Here is a 23184-nt window from a genome sequence, read left to right as displayed (position 1 = left end):
TGCCCCAGAATGGTTAATACGGACTTTGAGATGCTTCTGCTTGAAATCGAAGTGTGTGTGGTGGTAGTGCAGAAAGTTAAAAAAGAAACTATGGAATTATGAGTTTCTGCAGCAGCAGCGTTTTTCACATAATTATCAGTTTACTGCATTTGCTACACAATCTGCAGATTTCAACATGAAACTTGATTCTAGCTCAAACGGAACAAAAGTTACTTAAAGGGTGACAAAGTGTTCCGGAGCAGTGGAAGGCCCTTTGCAAAGATTGACTGGTAATCTTGTAGTTGCTCACTGCTGTATTTGGGTGCTACACTGGTACGAATGAGGTGAAATATTTCCCCTGACAGCGTTACTGTGAGTTAAAATGACAAAATATTGAAGTAATGCTAACCACAAAATGTGGCGCATTGTGCTGCATAATTTACCTTTTCTTGCTGCACAATTTAGTTAAACCTGCTGCATAATGTTGTCCTCGTCTGCAGAATAATTTCAGTGGATCTGCTTAAAGCTTTATGGTGGCAAAGATCTATTCTTTTTTAGATGTAATGTAAAGGAATTATCAGCTGGGATCTGGAATAGGGGAGACACTTACAAAAATGTCTGCATTAGATACAGTTTGATTACTTATTACTAAAAAGTATGTTTTGTAAGAACTTGTTTTTATCTCAATCACTGCATCATATTGCAGCAGCCTAGCTTAGAGTATGTAAATACTGTTTTAAAATAATGACTTACATATTCACAGTGCTTTCTGCCACAGGCTGGGACCTCATAGCACTATACACAGAGCCATTGGAATTATACGCAGGAGAAGGCCAAATTATGCAGCATGGTTGACTAAATTCTGCAGCAAGCAAAAGCATTATTATGCTGCATATTTAGTGATAGCATTACTGCACTATTTTGCTATTTTTACACTTGCTAACATTGTCCTGGCATTTATTGCCCCTCATAAGTACCACATTAACACCCATATATAGCAATAAGCAACAGAAAGGTGACCAGTTAACCTTTAGAAAGGGCCTTCCACTGTGAGGTAACATGTGTTGCTGCATTTATTAATGTGCAAATTATGCAGCAGCAGACAATGGATTATGTGGCAAATGTGGGTAAACCATAACTGTGTGCTGCGAGTGCATGGTGAGCGTGAAAGTGAAGGGTGAGAATGAGGAGTGAGTTGTCTGAATGCAGGGCGAATTCCCAGACACTTGAAGTTAATCAGCATGTTATTGACGGGCGTAGGGTTTTAGATACAAGTTAAACTATTGCTATTATGGAATTAATTTGAACTATTGCTATTATGGAATTAATCAGGGAATCAAGGGTGAAGGAAATAAATAATGTTCTGATCCTGCTACAAAATTCCAGTCTTATGATTAGGGTTGCCAGCTCATTATTTTGATGTTGCAGACGGTACAAAAATAAACAGTCACCTAAAGCCCTATTTTCAGCACTTATCTTCGAAAAACAAATATAAAGAACTTTTAAATGTGTTCTAGGGCTGCCTGAATGTTTCATGACTGAAAATAAAAGGAACAGATCAAGTCAAATTATAAATGAATACATACTTTTTTAAGACCCTATTTAGTGTCAAAGCAAGGTCTTTGCAGGCTCTTTAAACATACATGGCTGGCATTTTTTCTATTGGCAACCCTTTTTTATATTGTTTTTCATGAAATGCATTTTCACACTACAGCAGTAAATTTAAAATACAAATGTAAGGCATAGGCAGAGTCGGCCCACGGGGTACTGGGGAAAAAAAAACTAAGCCTCGGTATCCAGTTTCCAAAGGTATGCAAATGGTCTTTAAAGACCTGTGAAAAACTCGGGAGTGCTGGAGTCCTAATAAGACTCCAGACACTGCCCAGCCGAGCCCCCAGCAGGACACCCACTGACCTCTGGCCCCAAGGCACTCTGAGAGCTTCGGAGTAAATGAAGACAGCCTGGAAATGCAGCAAATAAAGATCGCCGCTTTTCCAAGCGTCTTCATTTACATGTGCTTGCAGAGGCCTTTGTGCCCCCCTGGGAACCCACCCACGCCCCCCAGGGTGGCGCGCGCCACAGTTTGAAGACCTGTGTGTTAGGGTCTCACATAAGGTTTCTTTGGGGAAATTCCACCCTCATGCGGTAATTTGTTTAGTGAAGATGTTATTCCTCTTATTCGGAGTAGCTCACCTGAGTAGTATTTCATTTGTAAAATAAGTGCATGAACCCAATGTTTTTCTCAGAAGCCCACAAGAGCTGCTGCACAATGCCTAATATGGATTCCACCTCACTGCTTTTTACTTCCACCACCCGATTCCTACCTCTTTATCTTACTTTGGTAGGTTATTTTCTCGTTTCCCTTTGTCGTTGTTTCCCATATTGAACTTTCTACTTATTCTGTCTGCCTCTCTTGCTCTGGGTCAAAGTCTCTTAGGCTTTTCCATCTGATCTACCTGAAAACTGTGACTTGGAGTTAACCGTACATTCTATATAATCAACCAAGGGTCCCCTTTATCTCCAGTTAAAAGTGGTCAGAGATTTTCCTAAAATACCCCAAGTACGAGTCTTGAAATTCCAGTGTGATTGAGCTAGCTAGTGGTGAAGGATTCATGCGCCTACCACCACTCGCTGGGTTTGGTGAAGTAAGCATCACAGAGGAGAAGCCAGGACTATCAACGCCCATCTTTGCTCAATAAGGCACAAAGCAGACTGGCGAAAAGAATAAGAATGCTTGTTTTTCCTTATCCGAAAAAAAAAAGGTTCACCTTGCATTTGTCTATTTCATCTTGACCAGTCAGGCGGTTCAGGATTTCACGTGCCACCTGCAGACCAGTTACAGCTTGAAGTATCTCTTTACTTTGCACACTGCCATCGTGCAGCCAGTTCAAAAATGCCACCTGTAGAAGGAAGACCAAGGTACCAATAAATGTATTGTTTGGGTTTCCACAGAACAATTGTGCTTGACTTATTTCCCTCACCTGTCAAAAAATCAAGACTGCATGGCATTTCACATTCACGATCTGACAAATTTCTGAAAACTAGGTTCATTCCCCAAAAGAGCACACCTTCCTTTCCACTGGGACCTTCTCCCCCCACTGGAGGTTCCATTCCACTTTCAGGTCTCACCTTACAACTTGACTCGCCTTGCCTCCCAGGTGGAGCACAACTCGCACACCAAAGAGTTTCCTCTGGACTCACAGTTTGGTCCACTTCCTTCAAAGGCAAACATTCTATATCCTAACTTTACATGGGGACACGCTTGCTTTATTGCTCACGGGAAAGATGCACGCTTCACCTCCCAGACTGCCCTCATCTATCATGGGAAGGGCAGGTCCCCAATATCAGTTTGTTCTCTGCCTCAAGTCATATAAGAAGCTGCCTGAACTCACTGATAAAATTCACCTAATCTCAGTGGTAGTTCGGATTTTGTGGGGAATCCTTCAGTTGTCCACACGACCCTCCTGATCTTAACCCCATTGAAGCTCATGACGAGCTCAGCTCGTCATGAGGTACACCTCTCGTACACTCATGACGAGCTGAGCTCGTCATGAACAATGGGAATCAAGAAATATCAGCACAGGAGCAAAATAACATCAGCATCGATGGTGTTAAAGACTAACTCACTGAATGCTGCAGTTTCATCCACCTTAAATCCTTGAAGAAGCGAATATCTCGATTTTCCAAGGTCTTTCTAGTAGAGCAATGGCTATCAATGAATGTTGAATCAGTCAAAAGCTGGCCTTACTGCCATGTTGATTTTAAGGCGGCTATTTATTGAATGATGTCTCAGTAGATCTCAAAACCCAAGCAGAACATTCTGAAATGCTTATTCCGGGTGATTGCTTGCTATGTAAGGGAGGGGTATGAGAACTGTGGTATTGTCAACACAAGATAACCCCTTTAAGGGTATGGCATCGAGAAAAACGCAGCAGATACGAAAGGCAGGAAAATACAAAGTCTCTGAAACAGAAATGAAATATTCTGTACCAAAATGAAACAAACCACCAAAGGTAAGAATAAGGCAATAAAAACAAGCATTGGCATAGCCAATAGGTCTCGCTTGTGGGACCTTATAAGTATTTAGTTATGCAGCACAATATCCTTGGTGCAACAACATCAACTGTTGCATGTCTAAAAACTTCTAAGGTCCCAACGTGAGACCTATTGGCTATGCCAATGCTTGTTTGCATTGCAGCAGCCAATAAAGAACTGCTCATCCAATTTGTGCCTTGGAGCGGCCTAGGTAATAGTGGACTGCTGTCCTGGGATCTAACTGATGCAACTGCTCCTTTTGTGCTTGGTGGTGGTGTGTGTGTGTGTGTGGGGGGGGGCGGGGGGTAATGCAGAGCGTGATTAACTGGGCAAGAAGAAAGGAGGGTGACTTCCTTGGGAAGGAAAGCAGCCCTGGCTCACAAAACTAACTTGTCTGGGAAAAATGTAGTAAAAGAACAGCCAAGGGCATGTAGATCACAGACCCTTCAAGTAGAAGTTATTGCAACCACAAATACAGTTTTGTTAGTTAACATACATTTAGTAGAATTATGAAGGGGTTCGAACTGAGTCCCCTTCAAAAACGTAGAACCAAATTAGTCCCATTGACGAACCACAAATAAAGGGAGGGGAAAAAAAGATTAGTAGGACCACTGGAAAGTTAAACAGAACAAGCATTAGAAATGCAATAGGTCTCGCAGCATTAGAGTTAGTGCTTTTAGAATTGTTTATGTTTTTTTTTGTAAATCTTTAGCATGAGGTTGAGGGTGAGTGAGGGTGAGTGAGGGTGAGGGGTTGAGGGTGAGTGAGGGTGAGGCTGAGGGGGTGAGGGTGAGTGAGGGTGAGTGAGGGGTTGAGGGTGAGGGGTTGAGGGTGAGTGAGGGTGAGGGGTTGAGGGTGGGTGAGGGGTTGAGGGTGAGTGAGGGTGAGGGGTTGAGGGTGAGTGAGGGTGAGGGTGAGTGAGGGTGAGGGTGAGGGTGAGTGAGGGTGAGGGTGAGTGAGGGTGGGTGAGTGTGAGTGAGGGTGAGTGTGAGTGAGGGTGGGTGAGTGTGGGTGAGTGTGGGTGAGGGTGAGGGATTGAGGGTGAGGGGTTGAGGGTGAGTGAGGGTGAGGGGTTGAGGGTGAATGAGGGTGAGGGAGGGTGAGGGGTTGAGGGTGAGGGGTTGAGGGTGAGTGGGGGTGAGTGAGGGTGAGGGGTTGAGGGTGAGTGAGGGTGAAGGTGAGTGAGGGTGAGTGAGGGTGGGTGAGTGAGGGTGAGTGTGGGTGAGTGTGGGTGAGTGAGGGTGAGGGGTTGAGGGTGGGTGAGGGGTTGAGGGTGAGTGAGGGTGAGGGTGAGGGGTTGAGGGTGAGTGGGGGTGAGTGAGGGTGAGGGGTTGAGGGTGAGTGAGGGTGAGGGGTTGAGGGTGAGTGAGGATGAGGGGTTGAGGGTGAGTGAGGATGAGGGGTTGAGGGTGGGTGAGGGTGAGTGAGGGTGAGTGAGGGTGAGTGTGAGTGAGGGTGAGTGAGGGTGAGTGTTAGAGGGTGAGAATCATTTGAATGGATTTCATACCACTTCTCATTTTAGAGAGCTGCAACGAGACTGAAACGTATTAACCCGCAAATGTCCCATGCCGCCCTTGTTGACGCTGCTGGCTCTTGATGGTAGCTGATGTCGCTTTAACAAGGAGCTGTGGTTTCTCATTGTGCATCGGTACTTGGCCGCATGTGGTATGGCCTCGTAGGTGCTAGGAATGCCAAAGCATTCAAAATGAGGTGGCACTCCTCTAGATCAGCAGTTAGCACAGGCTCACAAATTGCTGCATGTATGGGATGTGTAGGAAGGCTAATAGGGTATAGGCTTCAATCTGGGAATGGGGAATCCAAAAGCGTTACTTCTATTAAATCGCAAAATGATGGCTTTAAAGAGGAGACGTCTACTTCAAGACTTTAGACTAGCGTGATGCACCACGTTGGGTGGTTGGAAAATGACACGAAACATACTAGATCACTGGTTCACACTTCTCCATAAGCAGTGCTCTTCGCTATGCTTGGAAGACGATCAGAGTAAAGAAACAATGTCAAATATGACCCTGCACCCACTGTCATTTAAGCAAAGTTAGCTTCTTCAAATTTGTAGAGTGGGAAAGTTAAGACTGCCCAACTGCAGAAAAGGTTGCCAGCTTTAGAAGGTAGAAAATCTGGGCCATTTTCGCAAGTTTTTCAAAAACTGGTAAATGGTTCGCAAGTACTGAAGACAAGCCGGAGGGAAGAGAGGGGAGGGGGGAGGAGAAATGCGACACGGCGGGAAGGGGAGGGGGCGGAACGGGGGAGGGGGCATCGACAGGCGAGACCTAATAAAAACCTAATAATAAAAATTATATGTTAAAAAAATACTGAACTGTCTGAACAAGTACATTCGCTTCAGCAGAGAATGGGGGGCCCTTCACTACTGACTTGGGTTTGAGCTCTGGGTTGGATTCGAGTGCCTGGAGAAGAGATGCCTCTCCATGACAGCTCAAGGCCCACATCCAACAGTGGGAGTGTTTACCGCTGTTCTCGTCTAACCCTCTCTTTCATTGAAAGATGGATGCAGGCCCGCCTTTCACATTACGGATCTGCTGCTTGATCGGATTACCAGCCCAGGCTTGTACACAATTACAAGCGGCCTCGAACATTGTTCTGACATAAAAACGTTACCAGTGATTCAATACTTTCGGACTGTTACACATTTACAATTATGCAATCAGCTCCGATATAAATAAAAAAAAGTAATAAATCAAAACTCAGCACCACTACCGAGTCATAACGCGGTCTTTCCATATCATACCGTATGATGTTAAAGCGAAAATGTATTTTTAATAGGTCTCCGCTTTCTAAAGAAACCCTCCGGCTGAAAGCAATTAATCATACATTCGGTTATCTAAATGTTAATCAAAACCGTATCTTTCAAAGAGTGTACGCTCAGGATCACAGGCGGCCTCAGCACAGAAAAGGAGAGGGCGGGTCGGCATGACAGCTGCTGGTATCATGCACCCAGATGACCCAGTTAACACAAGCTGGAGGGAAGAGAGGGGAGGGGGGAGGAGAAGTGCGACAGGGGAAAAGAGGGGAGGGGGGAGGAGAGCGAAAGGATCGGAGACACGGCGACACGGCGGGTAAAATAAACAAAAAAAAAGCCGGAGGGAAGAGAGGGGAGGGGGGAGGAGAAATGCGACACGGCGGGAAGGGGAGGGGGCGGAGCGGGTCAAATAAACAAAAAACAAGCTGGAGGGAAGAGAGGGGAGGGGGGAGGAGAAGTGCGACAGGGGAAATGCGAGACGGCGGGAAGACGGACATGCACGCGCCCGTGACTTTTAAGGTCAATGCGCATGCGCATAAGCTTAATGCGCATGCGCATTGACCTTAAAAGTCACGGGCACTGCAAGGAATCGCCACGATTCCTTGCAGTGCAGATAAAGAGTGGATAACTCGCAATACTCTCGCCTTGCTCGATGCGCATGCGCATCGACAGGCGAGACCTAAAAAAGGAGTCAGAGGAAGACAGACAAGGTGGCTAAATAACCCTTTACAGTGTTAATGGAGCATATTTTCTTAGCCAAGGAAAACTCAAAATATGATAACTTGATCTGCTCCATTATCTGCACACAATGCAACAAAGTTGCCCCATATAGACAGTCTGGGGAAGAGGGGGCGCAACATGCAGATAAAAGGACGTCTACCACCTCTGGCAACTAAAAGGAGCTTAGTTGTCCCCACTCAATCTCTAAGCATGTAGGTTGAGATCAGAGATTGGGGTGCAGAACCATTCCCTCCAATTGAACGAGATGATACAGCCTGAATGGCAGGCGAAGAGGGGTGAGGAGGTGACACATAAGCACAGCAGGCCTGCATACCACACCCTTCTCAGCCAATCTGGGTCGATGAGAATGACTGAGTTAGCAAATCATCCAGAGAACCTGAGTAATCAATGGTATGAGTGGGAAACGCATAGTGCAGCTAAAAGCTCCCCCTCAACTAATACACAGATACTAGAGAGTGCAGAACTGCAGGCATTGAGCATTTTGAGGAAGCTTAACAAGTCTGCACGAGTGTCCACTGGGAGAAGATTTGCTGGACTACCTCTGACAGAAGACGCCACTTGTGATCAGAAAGATGACATTCAGAAACCATGCTAGTTGATTGGTGGTGGGCAAGATACTTTAGTGTGCCCAAGACCACAGTCTCACTTGTTCTAAATAAAGGCGGTGAGACCATACTTCCCCCTTGCTTGCTGACACATCACCCCTCAATGGAGGGGGAAGGCAGCCTTAAGTGCCAGTCGAATCACCTGCAATTATAGCATGTTGATGGGAAGCACCTGCTCCTCCAGCAACCAGGTGCTTCTGATTTCCAGATCAGCACCCAACACACTTCACGTTGGAGGCATCAGTCACTACCATAGCCAGGTCAGTCGGTGGAGTGAAGACCATTCTGTAAGTCCGGTTTCCCCACCAAGCCACTTTCACTGTAGTGCTGCGGGAGATCACAATGGAGTCTGCCAGATCTTCCCATACTGCAGCCTCTGTCTACAGAGACACCACTGCAGGGACCTCATGTGCCAACATGCTTGCGTGACTAGGAGAGTGCAGGAAGGCTGCAGACCTAGGAACCACAAATTGTCACAACTGGTTGGAAGGAGGAAGTCCTTCCAGGATGTCTTGGACTCTGACGCTGGAAAGGCATGCAGCGCTCTGTGTCCTTTCCAGACTATGAACTGGATTAGCTGGGCAGGACACCACCAATGTAGTTTAGTTCCCACTAATCCAAGGACCTGCATGTTTGTGCATAACAAACTTTGGGTGAGGTGCCTAGACTGATTCCATGCACCCCGTAGTATATGGCCTTGAGACCAGCTAGCTCACAGTTCCTCCATAAGCCCACCTAACCCAAACAGAGCGACTGTTTTCTGGAAATCGCTGAACATGACAAGCCAGACCCCTAAAAGATTATGGTAACATATCAGAACCTTTTGCTCAGTCACTTGTGCACTCTTGCTCTCAGAGAAATATTCAGAGAATACACAGTGGGAAGTTTTCAATATATTTATTGAACCAGCATTCTCCTATATAATACATGTGTCACGATAATCAGTAGGCAGAAGTAGATGAAAGTGATTAGAAACACCAAAAGAGTAAATGGCAGATACAATTCCACCATGGTGCCAAGACAGTGTATATGCATGCATATAATACAAGCTAGTAATATGGCGTACTCCTACTATGCAATCCCTACGCTGTGTATGTCTAGAATGTGTGTATATGTAAAGCAAAGATTCCCCCACGGGATGATCCAACCCCAATAACTGATGGAAAAGGATGTGGGACCCCCCGCCGTCTTGGTCATGAACTGGACACCCTTCATGGAGATATAAGCCAGTTGCCTGCTGAAGCCTCAGCATGCAGGACCTTTCGATGTCAGAGGAAGTGTCTCCTCTGCTTACCTCTGAAAAGGCTTCTTCATTTATAATAAAAAGCATCCTTGCAATGTACACGCATAATTGCATTGTTGTGAATATGTAGATAGCCCTGTCGCCAGTGGACGAAGATCGAATGACATTAAGGCTTTGTACCCAGTGTTCCAGGTATCATGGCAATGTGCGCAAAGCAGTTTCAGAGAAACTAATCCAACATGGTCATGCATGCAAATATGTGCAAGAGGTCACAGCAGTATGTTACTGTGCAGAAAGGAGGACATTATAGAAAATGTGCAGCATTGCTACATTGCCTAACTGGCACATAGCGCTACTTCTGAAGAACTGGTTTTGAGGAGCCAGTCCAGGTACGTAAAGATGGAGATATTGGAACATTTGAGATAGGCCGCCATCATCATCATCATCTATTTCGTAAAGGCTTTATGTGTTGTCAAACCAAAGGGTAGGACTGCAAGTTGGTAGTGTACAGAGCCCACCACATACCACAAGTACTTCTGATGAGGCTTCAAGATAGGGTTGTGGAGGTATGCATCTTGCAAGTCTAGGGACACCATCTCCAAGCTCCAACGCCAGAAGAACTTGAGCTAAGGTCAGCTTCTTGAACTTTTCCTTCTTGAGGAAGCAGTTAAGACTTCAGAGATTCAGGAAAGGACAGAGACAGTCATTCTCCTTAGGCACCAGGAAGAAACTTGCATAACAACATTGATACCATGATGGTCAAATGGTCGGGTTGGGGTGGAAAGGGGGTAGTTAGGGTAGGAAGAACTTGTCGGATGGTGAGCGAGTAAACATTTTGTAGAATCTGTATGGCCAACTGCTTCGAAGTAATGGTCTGCCAAGTAAGTACAAAATGCCTTGCATGGGGTGTAGGAAGGGAACTAGGGATACTTTTCTTTAGAGTGCAGTGCTGGGCAGGGGGATGAGGAGGGTTACAGGGTAAATCTTCATACTTTTGATTTGCTACAGCCTCTGTACCACCCAATGAGCACGTTCTGCTTTTGCTGCAGGAGCGACATGGGTACTGGTAGGGATAAAAGGAGAATCCTCTTTTGAAGCCTCCAAAGCGACTAAAGCTTCTATAATCCTTATCAGGCAACGTTGCACGCCTCTGAATCACATTGTGGCTTTGCAGGTTTTAAACTTCTCCAGTGCAAAAATCAGATTTACTTCCAGAGTCTAACAGTCATAATGGACGGCAAGCAGATTAGCCTGGAATTCAGAAGAGAAAAAATGTATGTGCAAAGCCAAGCGTGTCATCTTATCAAGAAGGGGGTGGCCAGCACTCTGGCAAATTAATCTGCAGTATCCAAGCCAAATTTAATGATGTGACAAAGCATTCTGGCCATCCATGTCCCACATAGCATGGTTATATGGGGCGAGCAGACCATTTGCCTGAAGGGATTTGAGGGCCATGCTCCCTGCTGAGAAAACGTTCTTCTACCAAGATTCCATCCTTTTTGATTCCCTGTCCGAAGGGATCGTCAGAAAGGTGGGTATGTCACCAGAAGCAGCAACAATTCTTGTGGGCCACAGGGTGATTATCTGATGGCGAAAAGGAGGGTTTCTCCAATGCTGCTAGAACTGGATACAGCAGAGCATTGTTGAACAGAGGTGGCTCAGCTCAAGCCACCAAAGTAGAACCTTTGAGAGGACATTGTTTCGCCTCTGTGATTATCAATTTCAGAATCAGCACCACAGCAGCCTTGACCAACATTTTGTGGAGTGAGACAACTTCTGGTGTAGGTGGTCCTGCTGGATAATCCATAGCGAGTTCAGGAGAGTTCTCCAGACCGCCTGCAGAGGACAATCTTTGAATTCCAGTGTTCTTGAATGGGATTGTTGGGACAGGCTCTACAAGTCTTTTAGAATCCTCTCTGCACAATCCAGAGCCGGTTGCGGCGGCGTGAAGTGTCTGTTGGAAGCAGTATGGTGTCAGCTCTGCAGGGACAGCCCCAAAGGGAATGAAGATCGAGAAGCATTCTCCATTGGGCCTAAAAGGGCGCTAAGCACGTGGCTAGTTTGCCAAAATGGCATACATGGTGCTAAGAAAGAGGGTCTGTTGGAGAGGGAGAACAACCTCTAGGCATCTTTGTCTTTTCTTGTGCATGCGACCTTGCTTCCCTGAAGAGGACCAGGAGCAGTGGGACCATTTCAGCAACATTGATCGTCCTTTGCTCGAGCCATAAACAGTTTCGCCTCATGCTCCTTAATACCCTGAGATTCATGCAGAGGCATAAAGAGCACAACTTCGTGTCGGCAGGGCCAGACACCATAGACAAATGGCATGGTGATGGCCCACAGTACCTGCAATATGCTTAAAGGTGGTACTGCAATTTAATTTGGGATGAAAGGTGGGAGAGAGGTGGTGTAGCAGCCAGAGCAGCTGACTCTGGAGCACAGGGATCACGGTTCAATTCCTACTGCCGGTTGTAGCTCAGCATCATGTGACTCTGGTCAATAGCTCACTTAATCACCCCGACGTTGCCCAGCGACTTGAAACGTTAATGGGTTATATGTTCGTGCTTTATAAATTGGATTACATTACCAAAAAGATTTTCCCCAGAAGACCAGCTGCAGATCTGCATCAAAAGCACAGAAAAATGTTAACAGAAGTCGGTGCACCAGATGGTGGGCTATATGGGCTATGTGACATCATCTGACCTCACTTCCAGCACTGAGAGAGTCCAGCGTCCTCAGCTGGCAACATATCTCTGAAGTTTCCGAATCCAGTCTGACACCTTGGCATCTTTACAGGTAAGGAATCTGCAGGTAAAAGTATCCATCAAAATCTCATGATATAGGCTTCAAGGTTCGATGTGAGCAGCCAACACGTTTTGCAGTGTCTACTTCTTCAGGGCGTCAATATGACCAGTAATATAATAAATAATACAACCAAATTGATCATATCACTTGATGCATATTTAGCACTGAATTATGATTACAGGCGCCTAGCAACAAACAGTAATTGCGAGGTTCTAAGGCAGATTTGTCAAATCTGAAGCAGGAGTACTTCTTTGGAAGGATGCAGTACCCAAGTGCCGTATTTTATTTTAACTCTTTAAAAATTAAAGATTCTAAATAAAAAAATATAAATGAGTGGTCATTCACAAGATGCACCTGTAGCATCAGGCCAGCTAGAGAGTAGGAAGAAAAGGCTGAACATTCGAGCCATAGTACAGTCTGACGTCACTATAAAAAGGTAGAATGATTAATGGCCACAAAAAAAACTTAGTTCAGAATCAGCCCCGTTTAACAGAATGGTTATATTCTGCAGCTAAACTTTTCAGTTGCTTATGGATTTTTGGTTATTAACTTTCTATATCGACACAGCATGATTACTTACCTGCTACTGAGTTATCAGAAGCAACTTCCAAATCACGTTTAAGTCGCAGAAATATATACCAATTTCCAGGAATAAAGATAAAACGTGCATCTAGTATGTACACAGCTATGAAGTGGACTGGGTAAGAGTGGTCTGCTTAATTCAGACACTCTGTTCATCACCACCCCCTTTTCTAAATCGTTTTTGGCCACTATAGGTGTGGCAGGGTATACTCAGACATGAGTCCCTTTCTCACTGCACCATCAGGATTCAAGCAAGCCGGGCCGAAGACGGCTGAAATGCCAGAAACCGGTCCCCGGTAGCTTGTCTCCTTTCTGGTGAAGAATTGGCTTGGTAGTTTAGTCTGCCCTGTTCCCATGATGCACTGGGCCAGGGACAGACTGATTTGCATATAGCCAGGTTCTGAGCTGGGATGGTGCAGTGAGATAAATAACGGTGATGGATCAAGCCCTGATCTTTGGACTGGGTAAGAGTGGTCTGCTTAATTCAGACACTCTGTTCATCACCACCCCCTTTTCTAAATCACAGCTATGAAGTTACCATGCTGGTAAGCAAGCATACAGTAAAACCAGCACCGACAAACTAAGAGGTAAGCTCACAACCACTCTCGCACACAGAACACTGTCAAACAATGAAACTAAAGTAACATTTATAAAGCTCATTAAAAATGAGGGTATCCAGATGCTAAGCCATGCAGGACACGATAATAAAAACCCAGCATCATAACTCGGGACCAAAAAACCCATGCTTTCAAAGTTTTTTTTAAACATAACAAAAACATCAAACTTGGTTATGTGAGCAGGTAAGGTGCTCCATATCCTTGCCGCAGCCATAGAAAAGGAACTGCTGCCCCCATCTGACCATGCGATACCTAGGATGATTTTATTGCCAGAAAAAGATCTGAACGATCTGCAAGAAACATACCAAATAATAAGTGCAGAGAAGTTTGGAACCTTCATGGTTATGGCTGAAAAGACCAGGAATAAAGCCTTAAATACAAATCGCTTTTTAACAGGGAGCGAATTTAATGAGCGAATACCAGATTTAACAGAGACACGGTTAGGTATGTTGAGAACAAGGCGGGCCACGTGTACACCAGTATATGGAATGGAGTATGGCAGTGGTATATATGGGGACTATTTGTGGAATAGGTGGGAGTCATATGAAGCTTACACCATCAAGAACTCAAAGGATTATGCATGGATACTGCATAACCTTGTGATAGCATGGGAACGTACCACCAACAAAAAGCGGCTATTCGAGGAAGAGGAACCATTCTGGATGTCACGCTAAAAAACATCAAGCACAAAATAACTGGCCCCAATCTCACCCCTCTACTGGAAGTACGTCGGGCAAGGCTTCTATCAACAATTACGTATGGCAGTTAATCAATGAGAGGGTAAGACGAAACAACTCTGAATAAGGTGATCTCCAAAGCTGTTAGAATAATATTCAATCTCCCACAATACACTTCTCCAGCACAAATAAGGCTGGAGTTCTGCTAATAAAAGTAGCAAATAGCAAGGAAGGGAACTTGCGCCAAATGCTGGTATAAAAGAATGCAAATCCTGGTTCCTTAAACTCATACTTGTGGAAAAAGATGACAAGAAAAACTGACTGCCCCGCTATGGCTTATCTTCAGTCAGGACTAAGGCTGCTCGCTTCACAGGACTTGTGTAAATCTGGTCTTCCTTACAACAGTTTTAAAGCCTTGGTGAACAAATCGGTGAAGATCATTTCCCTAGAAAAATATAAAACAGACATAAGAGGGCACACAGCTGGTTTGTGATTCAGAGCTACTCGAGTAGCGTTGCGCAGCCATATTTAAGCACAAGCTTCTCGAGAAGTATGAAGGAAAGCCTTCTGGCAATGAGGCTGGTGTCTGCTTTAAAATGTGTTTTCTTGCCCAAAAGAGGCTGGCAGAGGAACTGAGTGCAAAAGATGAATAGTACAATACCAATATTGTATATGTAACTTTAGGTCTTATGACCAGTACTGAGGGAGCGTGGTCATGAATCTGCCGGGACCCTACTGGTCACATTATCACAGAAGAACATTTTTCTTCTGATGGATACTTTCAGCAACAGAAATGGGAGCCATCTTACCTAGCAACACCCTCCCTTAGCCCCCACCCCGTCCTCACAGTTTTATCCACCCTTTCTCCTTTCAAAGATGAAGAGGATATAGAAGAGTAACAGACTGAAACATGTGGAAAGCAAAACCCACCTTTGGCAGAAAGGAGGGGCTAGCATACAGAACAAGCTGTCTGGGAAGAATTCAGTAAACAGCAGCCGGGCCAGCCAGGTCTGCAATTTTACGACACTTTAGACCAAAGCAACCACCTACGCTAGTTTAGACAAACTCGTATCAATTCAAATGGCGCTGCCATGAGAAAAGGCAGAATCATATGTAAGTTCCACTGTGGAACAAAATGTGTGTCTCAGAGTTAGGAAACATAGCAAACCTTTCATGAAATGAGCGACCATGGGCTAACTAAACAAAGAAGGATGGTCAGGTAAAATTAAAATGCTCCGCAGCACAGTCAAGTACTATTTCATGGTAGAACCCACCAAAACCTGGTGAGTGCTAAAGCACAAAGTGCAGAACACATCGCACTGATTGGCTATGAAAAGCTTTAAGCCTGCAGCCTGGCACCAAGAGACAAACTAGTAGCAATGCCCAGCATGAATCAAGATGGTGGCCATTTCTTAGGCTGCCAAAAGAATTTGAGCAAAGTCCGTTAGTTGAAGACCTTTAAGTGACTGCATGCATTTTCATGCATGCAGATGAAGCAGTCAAGGAAAAGGGTGGAGAAGCCATCCATCATGCACCAAAGCAGATCAACTGCCTGGAAGAGTAGGGATCTGCCAATTACTGTATTGCAATACATCCGTTTTCCAAACCAGCCGCACCCGTTCAAAGTTAAGTAAATCAGCTGTCTGCTATCCTCACACTTCCCACAGAACCTGTGAGATTAGCAAAATCTGTCCTCACTTACTGAAAACCGTGACTTGAAGAAACGTTTCACAACCTTTCTTTCCTTCTTCCATTTAGTTGCTTCCCTGTGAAATGGATCCAAAAAAGAACAAGCGCGTGCACGCACCTCGTGCTGCAAGGAGGCAGCAGGGAGAGAGGAGGTGCCAGTGCCTGTTTCCCTTGCGGGAGCGAGCAGGAACCATATGTTTCTAATTAACACATGGTTTGAAAGCTCGCTCCCGCAAGGGAATCGCCAAACGTGCACGCGTTGCATTCAAAGCAATGCGTGCACGTTTTTGGCAGCAGAGCTGAAGTGATTGCTAAAGGTCTTTTCCTAAGCGCTGCGTAGGCTAGACCTAAAAACTACACTACCGATATTTCACAGGTATTTATTTGCCAGCTTTATTGTTCCTTCCTAAAAGATGTATTGGCCTCGTAGTCAGACATTCCCTTACTGTTTCAATTCCACCCTGATGTTTGATTGAGGTGTGCAGACGTATTACGTCTATGGTTGCTAGTAAGTAATCCAGTTGGCAATCAATCTTCTGGAGTTTTTGAAGAATATCCTTTGTATCCTTGAATAAAGAGGATAGTTCTTTAACGAAAGGCTGAAGTTCTGCATCAATATATTTTCCCAGATTAGAACAAATCAAGCCAATGCCTGCAATAATCGGTCTGCCCTTAGGTGGTGTGCCAGCCTAATTAATTTTGGGCAGCAAGTATAGGGTTTGGGTCACTTGATATTTGATAAAATAGTTTTTCTTCCAAGGTCAGTCCTTGCTATACCAGTTGTCAAGAAGGTCATTTAGTTTGCTTTGTATCTCTTTGGTTGGGTTGTAGTGAAGTTTCATGTAGCATGGAAATGAAGGTCATTTTAGGAGGCAGACGTTTAAAATAAAGCATTTTGGGGCTTAAAAAAAGGGGGTCCCCCACCTGAATCGAGTCTGTTGTATACATGCCAAAATTTAACAGCAGGCAAGTGGGAGTATAAAAAAAAAATAGTAGGGAGAATGTATTTTCCCCCACTTACCCATGCTGAAGCAGAAGCAAATCTAAGTGACTCAGGTTTATTGGTGAATATGGTCACAAACAATCAGCATTTCATTTTTGGCATTGAATAACATAGCACAGGCAAAAACAGAGTTCTTAACTCTGTTTTTGTTTGCGTTATGCAAAACTGCCAAAACTGCCAAATTTCAGAGGTAATTGTTGAAGGGGGAGATTGAAGCCTGTGTGACAGGCATAAACACTGTACTTTTGGCTGTTTTACAAAAACTCCGAACTGGGTTTCTGCATGCAGGAATCGGGACGCTAGCCTTGAAATCAGACGTCTCTCAGCTGAATCAGGAGGGTTGGCATGTATGGAAGTGGAATAATCTAGCAAATAGACTGGAAATAGATGAGCTGATGGACATAGTTATACTTAATACATTCTACAGAAGATGAGTGCACAACGGTCCAACAACGGGCACAGGGCACTTAAGGGGATCAGGTGGAAATTAAGAATTACCAGTGAAAACACTGTTATTGCAGGGAACTTGGGTAAAGCAGATCAATAACCTACCAGAATTTACAAAATGGGTTGCCATTGGCATATCTAGGATGGGAAAGCGTTTCCAACCTAACAAAGTCCTTCTCGGAATTGAATCAAGCAATCGGGAGATTTGTAGAGGGCACTAGTCACCAGCGAGGGTCTCAAGGGGTTAGGGGGGGGTGCGGGGGGAGTGAGCTGCTTCGTTAGGGTCATTCGCAGAGCCAGGTTTTGAGGGATCTTTTGAATTGTTGCAGTGTTGGGCTCCGTCGGAGGTGAAGGGGAGTTCATTCAAGGGCTCGACTGCGATGTAAGAGAAGGCTCTTCCATCAGCTCTGGTCCTGTAGAAACGTGGCACGGTTGATAGGAGAAGGCTCTTCCAGCAGCTCTGGTCCTGTAGAAACGAAGGACGGTGGCTCAAGCGAGGTTGGCTGAGCAGAGGTTTCTCTTGGGGGGTGTGGAAGGAGATTCTGTCGTTGAGATATTGGGGTCCGGTGTTGTTGCGGGCTTTTGGAGGTGTGTCTGAGCAGCTTGAAGGTTATTCTTTTTTCACTTGGATTCTCAAAGTTCTGTGGTGAACCAGTTGGCTTTCTTGTTGTGTCGTCTTGTGTTCTGAAGAGGGGCGCAGTTGGTGATCCATTGGTGGAGATTGCTTGCTGCTGTGTTAGTTGTAGTAGGGGGTGGAGTGCCAGTGAGGGTGGAGGTGAGAGGTTCTTCTGAGACTTTGTCCCAGCTTCTGCGTGGGAGGCAGCGCGTGGGCTTGGGTGCCATGGGTTTCGTAAAGGAGAAATGGATGCAATGGTGGTCGGTCCAGAGCAGTTCTGTGGTGTGGCTAAATCAAAAGTGGGTTTCTCTGGCAAAGATGGGGTTGAGTATGTGTCCTGCTGTGTGAGTGGGGGTGAAGGTCAGTTTCTTCAATCCTATGTTGGTGAGGTTCTCCAGGAGGGCATGGTGTTGAGATTGCGGTGGTTGTCCAAATGGAAGTTCAGATCACCAAGTAGTATGTAGCCCGTAGAGGCGACGACGTGGGGTGAGATGTGGTCGGCGATGACAGCTGCGTTTTCCCAACCCACCCCCCTCCCCGCAGCACCGCCTGGCCGTCTCCACCGTAGACTGTGAACAGCAGGGTTCGAGACCGCTCTCTGTGCCTGCCCTGCGTTTCCCTGGTTTGCTTGCCTTGTGTTTATTTTTGTTTTGCCTTCTTTTAACTTTAACGTTGTTGCCATCCCTTAAATACAATATAAGGGAAGGCAAATAAAACAGTCATTCCTGTTCTGTGCCCTGTCTCCACTTGCGCTTCTCTGCGCCAGCCCGACCCTGCGGCCCCTCCCACTTGCCGCTTCCTGCCTCCCAGCTGCACTTTCCCACCCCCTCCCCTATTTAATGGCATCCGCTGCGTGGCCGTGCCAAAGGCAAGCCCGTCCACGACCCGCGCCAGAAACCCTGGACCTCCGGCCATCCACCGCTACAACTCACCACCCTGAAGAAACAATAACTCCCAGTAGTCCGCGCCAAACTCGACACACGGCCAGTTCTCTTGCCGCAACTGCCACAAATCCATCACCACCAAACCCCCCCCCCCCGCAGCGAACATCAACGACGCTCGGGAGGGTGTCTCGCCATCAAACACAAAAAAATCGCTCATATCGAGTGTCTCCTTCCCCGCAGCTGAACACCTGCACTTCCAGATCCGAACCAGCCGTAACTCCACTCTCCGTGGCACCCTTGCCTACAGGCCAGAGCCCTTTTTCCCCAACACCATCACCAACTTCATCGCCCACAATGCCTCCACTAACTACACTCTCATCGGAGACCTCAACTTCCATCTCGACAACCCCAGCGACCAACACTACCACCCTCCTAAACAGCCTCGCCAACATCGGACTAAAGCAGCTTGTCACCATGCTGACCCACAAGATAGGACACACACTCAACCCCATCTTTGCAGGAGGAAACAATATTTACTTCAGCCACACACGCAATCCCCCTGGACGGACCACAACTGCGTACACTTCCACGTCAACAAACCCAAACCGCCCAGCCCGCTCCATGCCCACCACGAAGAAAATGGAGCAGTCACCCAGGAGCAGCTCAACTTGCTCAACCGCAACACTCCCACGGCCGCAACGGACGCCAACCTCGCCGCCAACTAATTTCACATGTGGATCTCCAACCGCACAAAAACTCACCCCACTACGCAACGCCGACAGACACCGCCAGAGCAAACCTGACCTATAAGAAGCCAGACGCACCTACAGACGCCTCGTGAAGACCTGGAAAAATAGCAAAACACCCGAACACTATTCCACCTACAAAAACACCTTGACTGAGTACGACCAACGCATCAGAACCTCCAAAAGAACCTTCATACGCAACACAATCCTCGCCAATGCCAGCAACTCGAAGGAACTTTTCAACGTCATCCAAGAATTCACCAAACCAACCTTCATACGCAACACAATCCTCGCCAATGCCAGCAACTCGAAGGAACTTTTCAACGTCATCCAAGAATTCACCAAACCCCCCAGCGAAGCCACAGACATCACCCCGTCCCAGGACCTCTGTGACAAGCTCAGACCCTACTTTCACCTAAAGATCAAAAACCTCTATGACATTTTCAACAACCAGGCCCGACCATCACGCCCCGACAGCGCCGGACAGACTACCATCGCCTCCTGGTCTCAGGTCACTACCAAAGAGATCACCTCGACTATAAAGGGCCCCCACCGACCCCTGCCCCCCTCACATCTATCTCAAGGCCGCCGCCACCGCACCAGATTTAAGTCGCACCATCAGCACCACCTTCAAGACCGGCACCTTCCCTGATGATTGGAAACGGGCAGAAGTCAGACCCCTGCTCAAAAAATCAGCAGCATATCCCACTGACCTCAAGAACTACCGGCCCATCTCGCTCCTCCCCTTCGCTGCAAAAGTCGCAAAAGACAGTCCACGCACAACTAACCAGGTTCCTCGAAGACAACGCTATCCTCGACCCCTCTCAATCCAAATTCCATAGCAACCACAGCACTAAGACGCCCTCCTCACCACCGCCAGACTCGTCCTCGGCCTCCCCCGACACGAACAGATTAGCTAACACCTACAGAACCTCCACTGGCTCCCAGTCGAGAAGAGAATCACCTCCAAACTACTCACCCATGCCTACAAGTCCCTCCACAACACTGGACCCCAATACCTCAACGACAGAATCACCTTCCAAGCACCGAAGAAAAAAAACTCTGATCTGCCAACCATGCCCTCGCCGAAACCCCACGCATACGCAGAACAGGGGGAAGAGCCTTCTCCTACAGCACGGCCAAGACCTGGAGCAAGCGCCTGATCAACATCAGACACGCACCCTCCCTGAACACCTTCAAGAAGGCCCTCAACACCTGGCTTTTCGACTGAACGGTGTTGCAAGCCCCCCCCCCCCGCGCCTTGAGACCCTTGCGTGGGAGCAGTGCGCTTACAATTCCCTGATTGATTGATTGATTACATTGTTGAAGGGGCTGCGGGGTCAAGGCGGTCGGTAGGTGAGTGATCCACTGAGCATCGTTCTGGAAGTGGATGTGTTCCATGGGGGGGGGGGGGGGGGGGGGGGGCGAGGTGTCGTCTGATTTGGCGATTGTCAGTCGGAGGGAGCTTTTGTGGAATTAGTGGAGACATTTTAATTACATATGTTGCAATTCCTCCACCTAAGACACACCATATCGTGCCAAACCAAAATCACTGCGGAAATACTTAAGTATAACCCACTGGAAGCTAGGGAGAAGGACATCTGGCATTCAGACCTAACGAAGTCCTTCTCAGAATTTGCAGAGGAATTTGATTTACATATGTTGCAATTTTACAAATTACTCCAGCTAAGACATGCCATATCATGCCACACCTAATGAAAGCTACATAGCTACATTCATATTAGGCCCCATTGCAGGAGGGAAATACCCCTCACAAAAACATCTTACCCTGGTGATTAATAGCACAGACAAAGTGTCCGCATTTGAATTGCCATGAGGGCAGACATTAAAAAATTAGATGAGGGCGACTGGTGGCGGACCAAAATGGCAGCCCAGATTGTTGCAATATCAGTTAAACTTAGAATCACCCACCTTAAATACATGCATAGAACATACTATGTGCCCGAAAGACTCTGGAACAAAGAGTAATCATCCCTCCCCACAATACCCGAAGCACCAAACAGAACAATATTTATTTTCCATGTAACTTGACCATACAGACCCAATGGTCATCCATAACACAAACTCTGGCAGAGATCACACAACCACCTGTCCACATTTAACCAAAGATAATATCACTACAGGAAGAGGAGGGATATTCCAGTTGTATGAAAATATTTGGCTGTATAATAAATCAATAACAAGCATTGGAAATGCAATAGGTCTCGCATTAGAAAAGTTGGAGCTATTGGTCTTGTAATGACAATTATTTTATTTATGTGTTGGTTTTTAAAATAGCTAAATTGATAGCTTTGTCATTTACAATGCCAATAGTTATAACTTTCGCGAATGTGACACCTATAGCATTTGTAATGCAACATGTTTTGTATTTACGTGACTTAGATGTATTGATATTACAAATAACAATGGCTTTTAATTTTTTCAAATAATTAATACTTAAATAAAAGTGATTGTAATTTATAATGGCAATAGCTTAAACTTTTGAAAATAACGTGTGTATTTTATTGTGATGAAAATTCAAGAACAGAAGTGAAATATTAACATTTTTTTGTGACATTTGTAATAAAGCTTGAAACATTGAGAGAACATATTTGAATGAGTGATGCTGTGGTGGTGCTGAATGATGCTGTATGCTATGCTAGGTTTCGTTTTGCTACCCTATGCTTTGATTTGTTATGCTATGCTGTGTTTTGTTAGGCTATGCTGTGTTTTGCTAGGCGATGGTTTGTTATGCGATACTATGTTTTGTTACGCTGTGCTATATTTAGTTGTGTTTTATTATGCTATGCTGTGCTTTGCTATGCTATGTTTTGTTATGTTTTGCTATACTAGGTTTAGTTTTGCCATCCTATGCTTTGTTTTGTTATGCTATGCTATGTTTTGTTATGCTATGCTGGGGAGGGTGGGTGAGGGTGTGAGGGGGTGCGAGGGTGAGGGGGTGCGAGGGTGAGGGGGTGCGAGGGTGAGGGGGTGCGGGGGTGAGGGGGTGCGGGGGTGAGGGGGTGCGGGGGTGAGGGGGTGCGGGGGTGAGGGGGTGCGGGGTGAGGGGGTGCGGGGGTGAGTGGGTGCGGGGGTGAGGGGGTGCGAGTGAGGGGGTGCGAGGGTGACAGCACAAATCTGCAGTATTTTTGTGGCGGGCACATTTTTTGGCCCACCTCAAAAATACAGTGTATTTAGAGGTTTTCGGCTGCAAATGTTGCTTTTTTGGGTCGTGGGATTTGCCACCCAAAGTCGCAAAATCCTGGGGGGGTCTGATTACATTAAACAGATGACAAAAATGCAATTAATTTGGATAGATATATATACATACACATACACACTGACATTCGTTTTTAGACAGTAGCAAAATACACACAGCGCAAGTAACTTTGTATTTGAATATTCCACACGTTATATTTAGAAGATTATATTAGTATGGGAGTGTATTTTATCAGCAATGTGCTCATTTACCTTAACTTTGCGCAACAATTATTTACTGATCAAGAACAGCCTTATCCAGTCACCTCTAGTTTAAGTCAGGGGTGTGAAGTAGTTCCCTTGGGGTTTCTCTCTGCAGATTGCCCAGCTCTCGTCACTTGTCATGTCCTGCTTCAAAGCTTTTCCGCAAACAGGCAAGAGATTAGGAAGTGGTTCCTGGCCCTTTGTTCAACCCAGCACGTAGGTGTGAATTGCCAGTTAGTACCTTCGCATTCTCACCCAGGATGGCCACTACACATTG

At 46.0% G+C, this 23184-nt stretch overlaps 1 long non-coding RNA gene across 1 annotated transcript in view; it reads right to left on the bottom strand.

The window, feature by feature from the left end:
- The window catches only part of LOC147692163 (uncharacterized), a 37812-nt gene that overhangs the window by 5760 nt on the left and 8868 nt on the right, over positions 1-23184 (bottom strand). The window contains exon 2 of the long non-coding RNA XR_015300009.1: positions 2748-2879. This is a non-coding gene — a long non-coding RNA (uncharacterized LOC147692163). The remainder of the gene's footprint in view (positions 1-2747; positions 2880-23184) is intronic.

Source organism: Lissotriton vulgaris, chromosome 9 (genome assembly GCF_964263255.1).
Source record: "Lissotriton vulgaris chromosome 9, aLisVul1.2, whole genome shotgun sequence".
Taxonomy (NCBI): domain Eukaryota; kingdom Metazoa; phylum Chordata; class Amphibia; order Caudata; family Salamandridae; genus Lissotriton; species Lissotriton vulgaris.
This window is presented reverse-complemented; position numbering and strand designations above follow the sequence as displayed.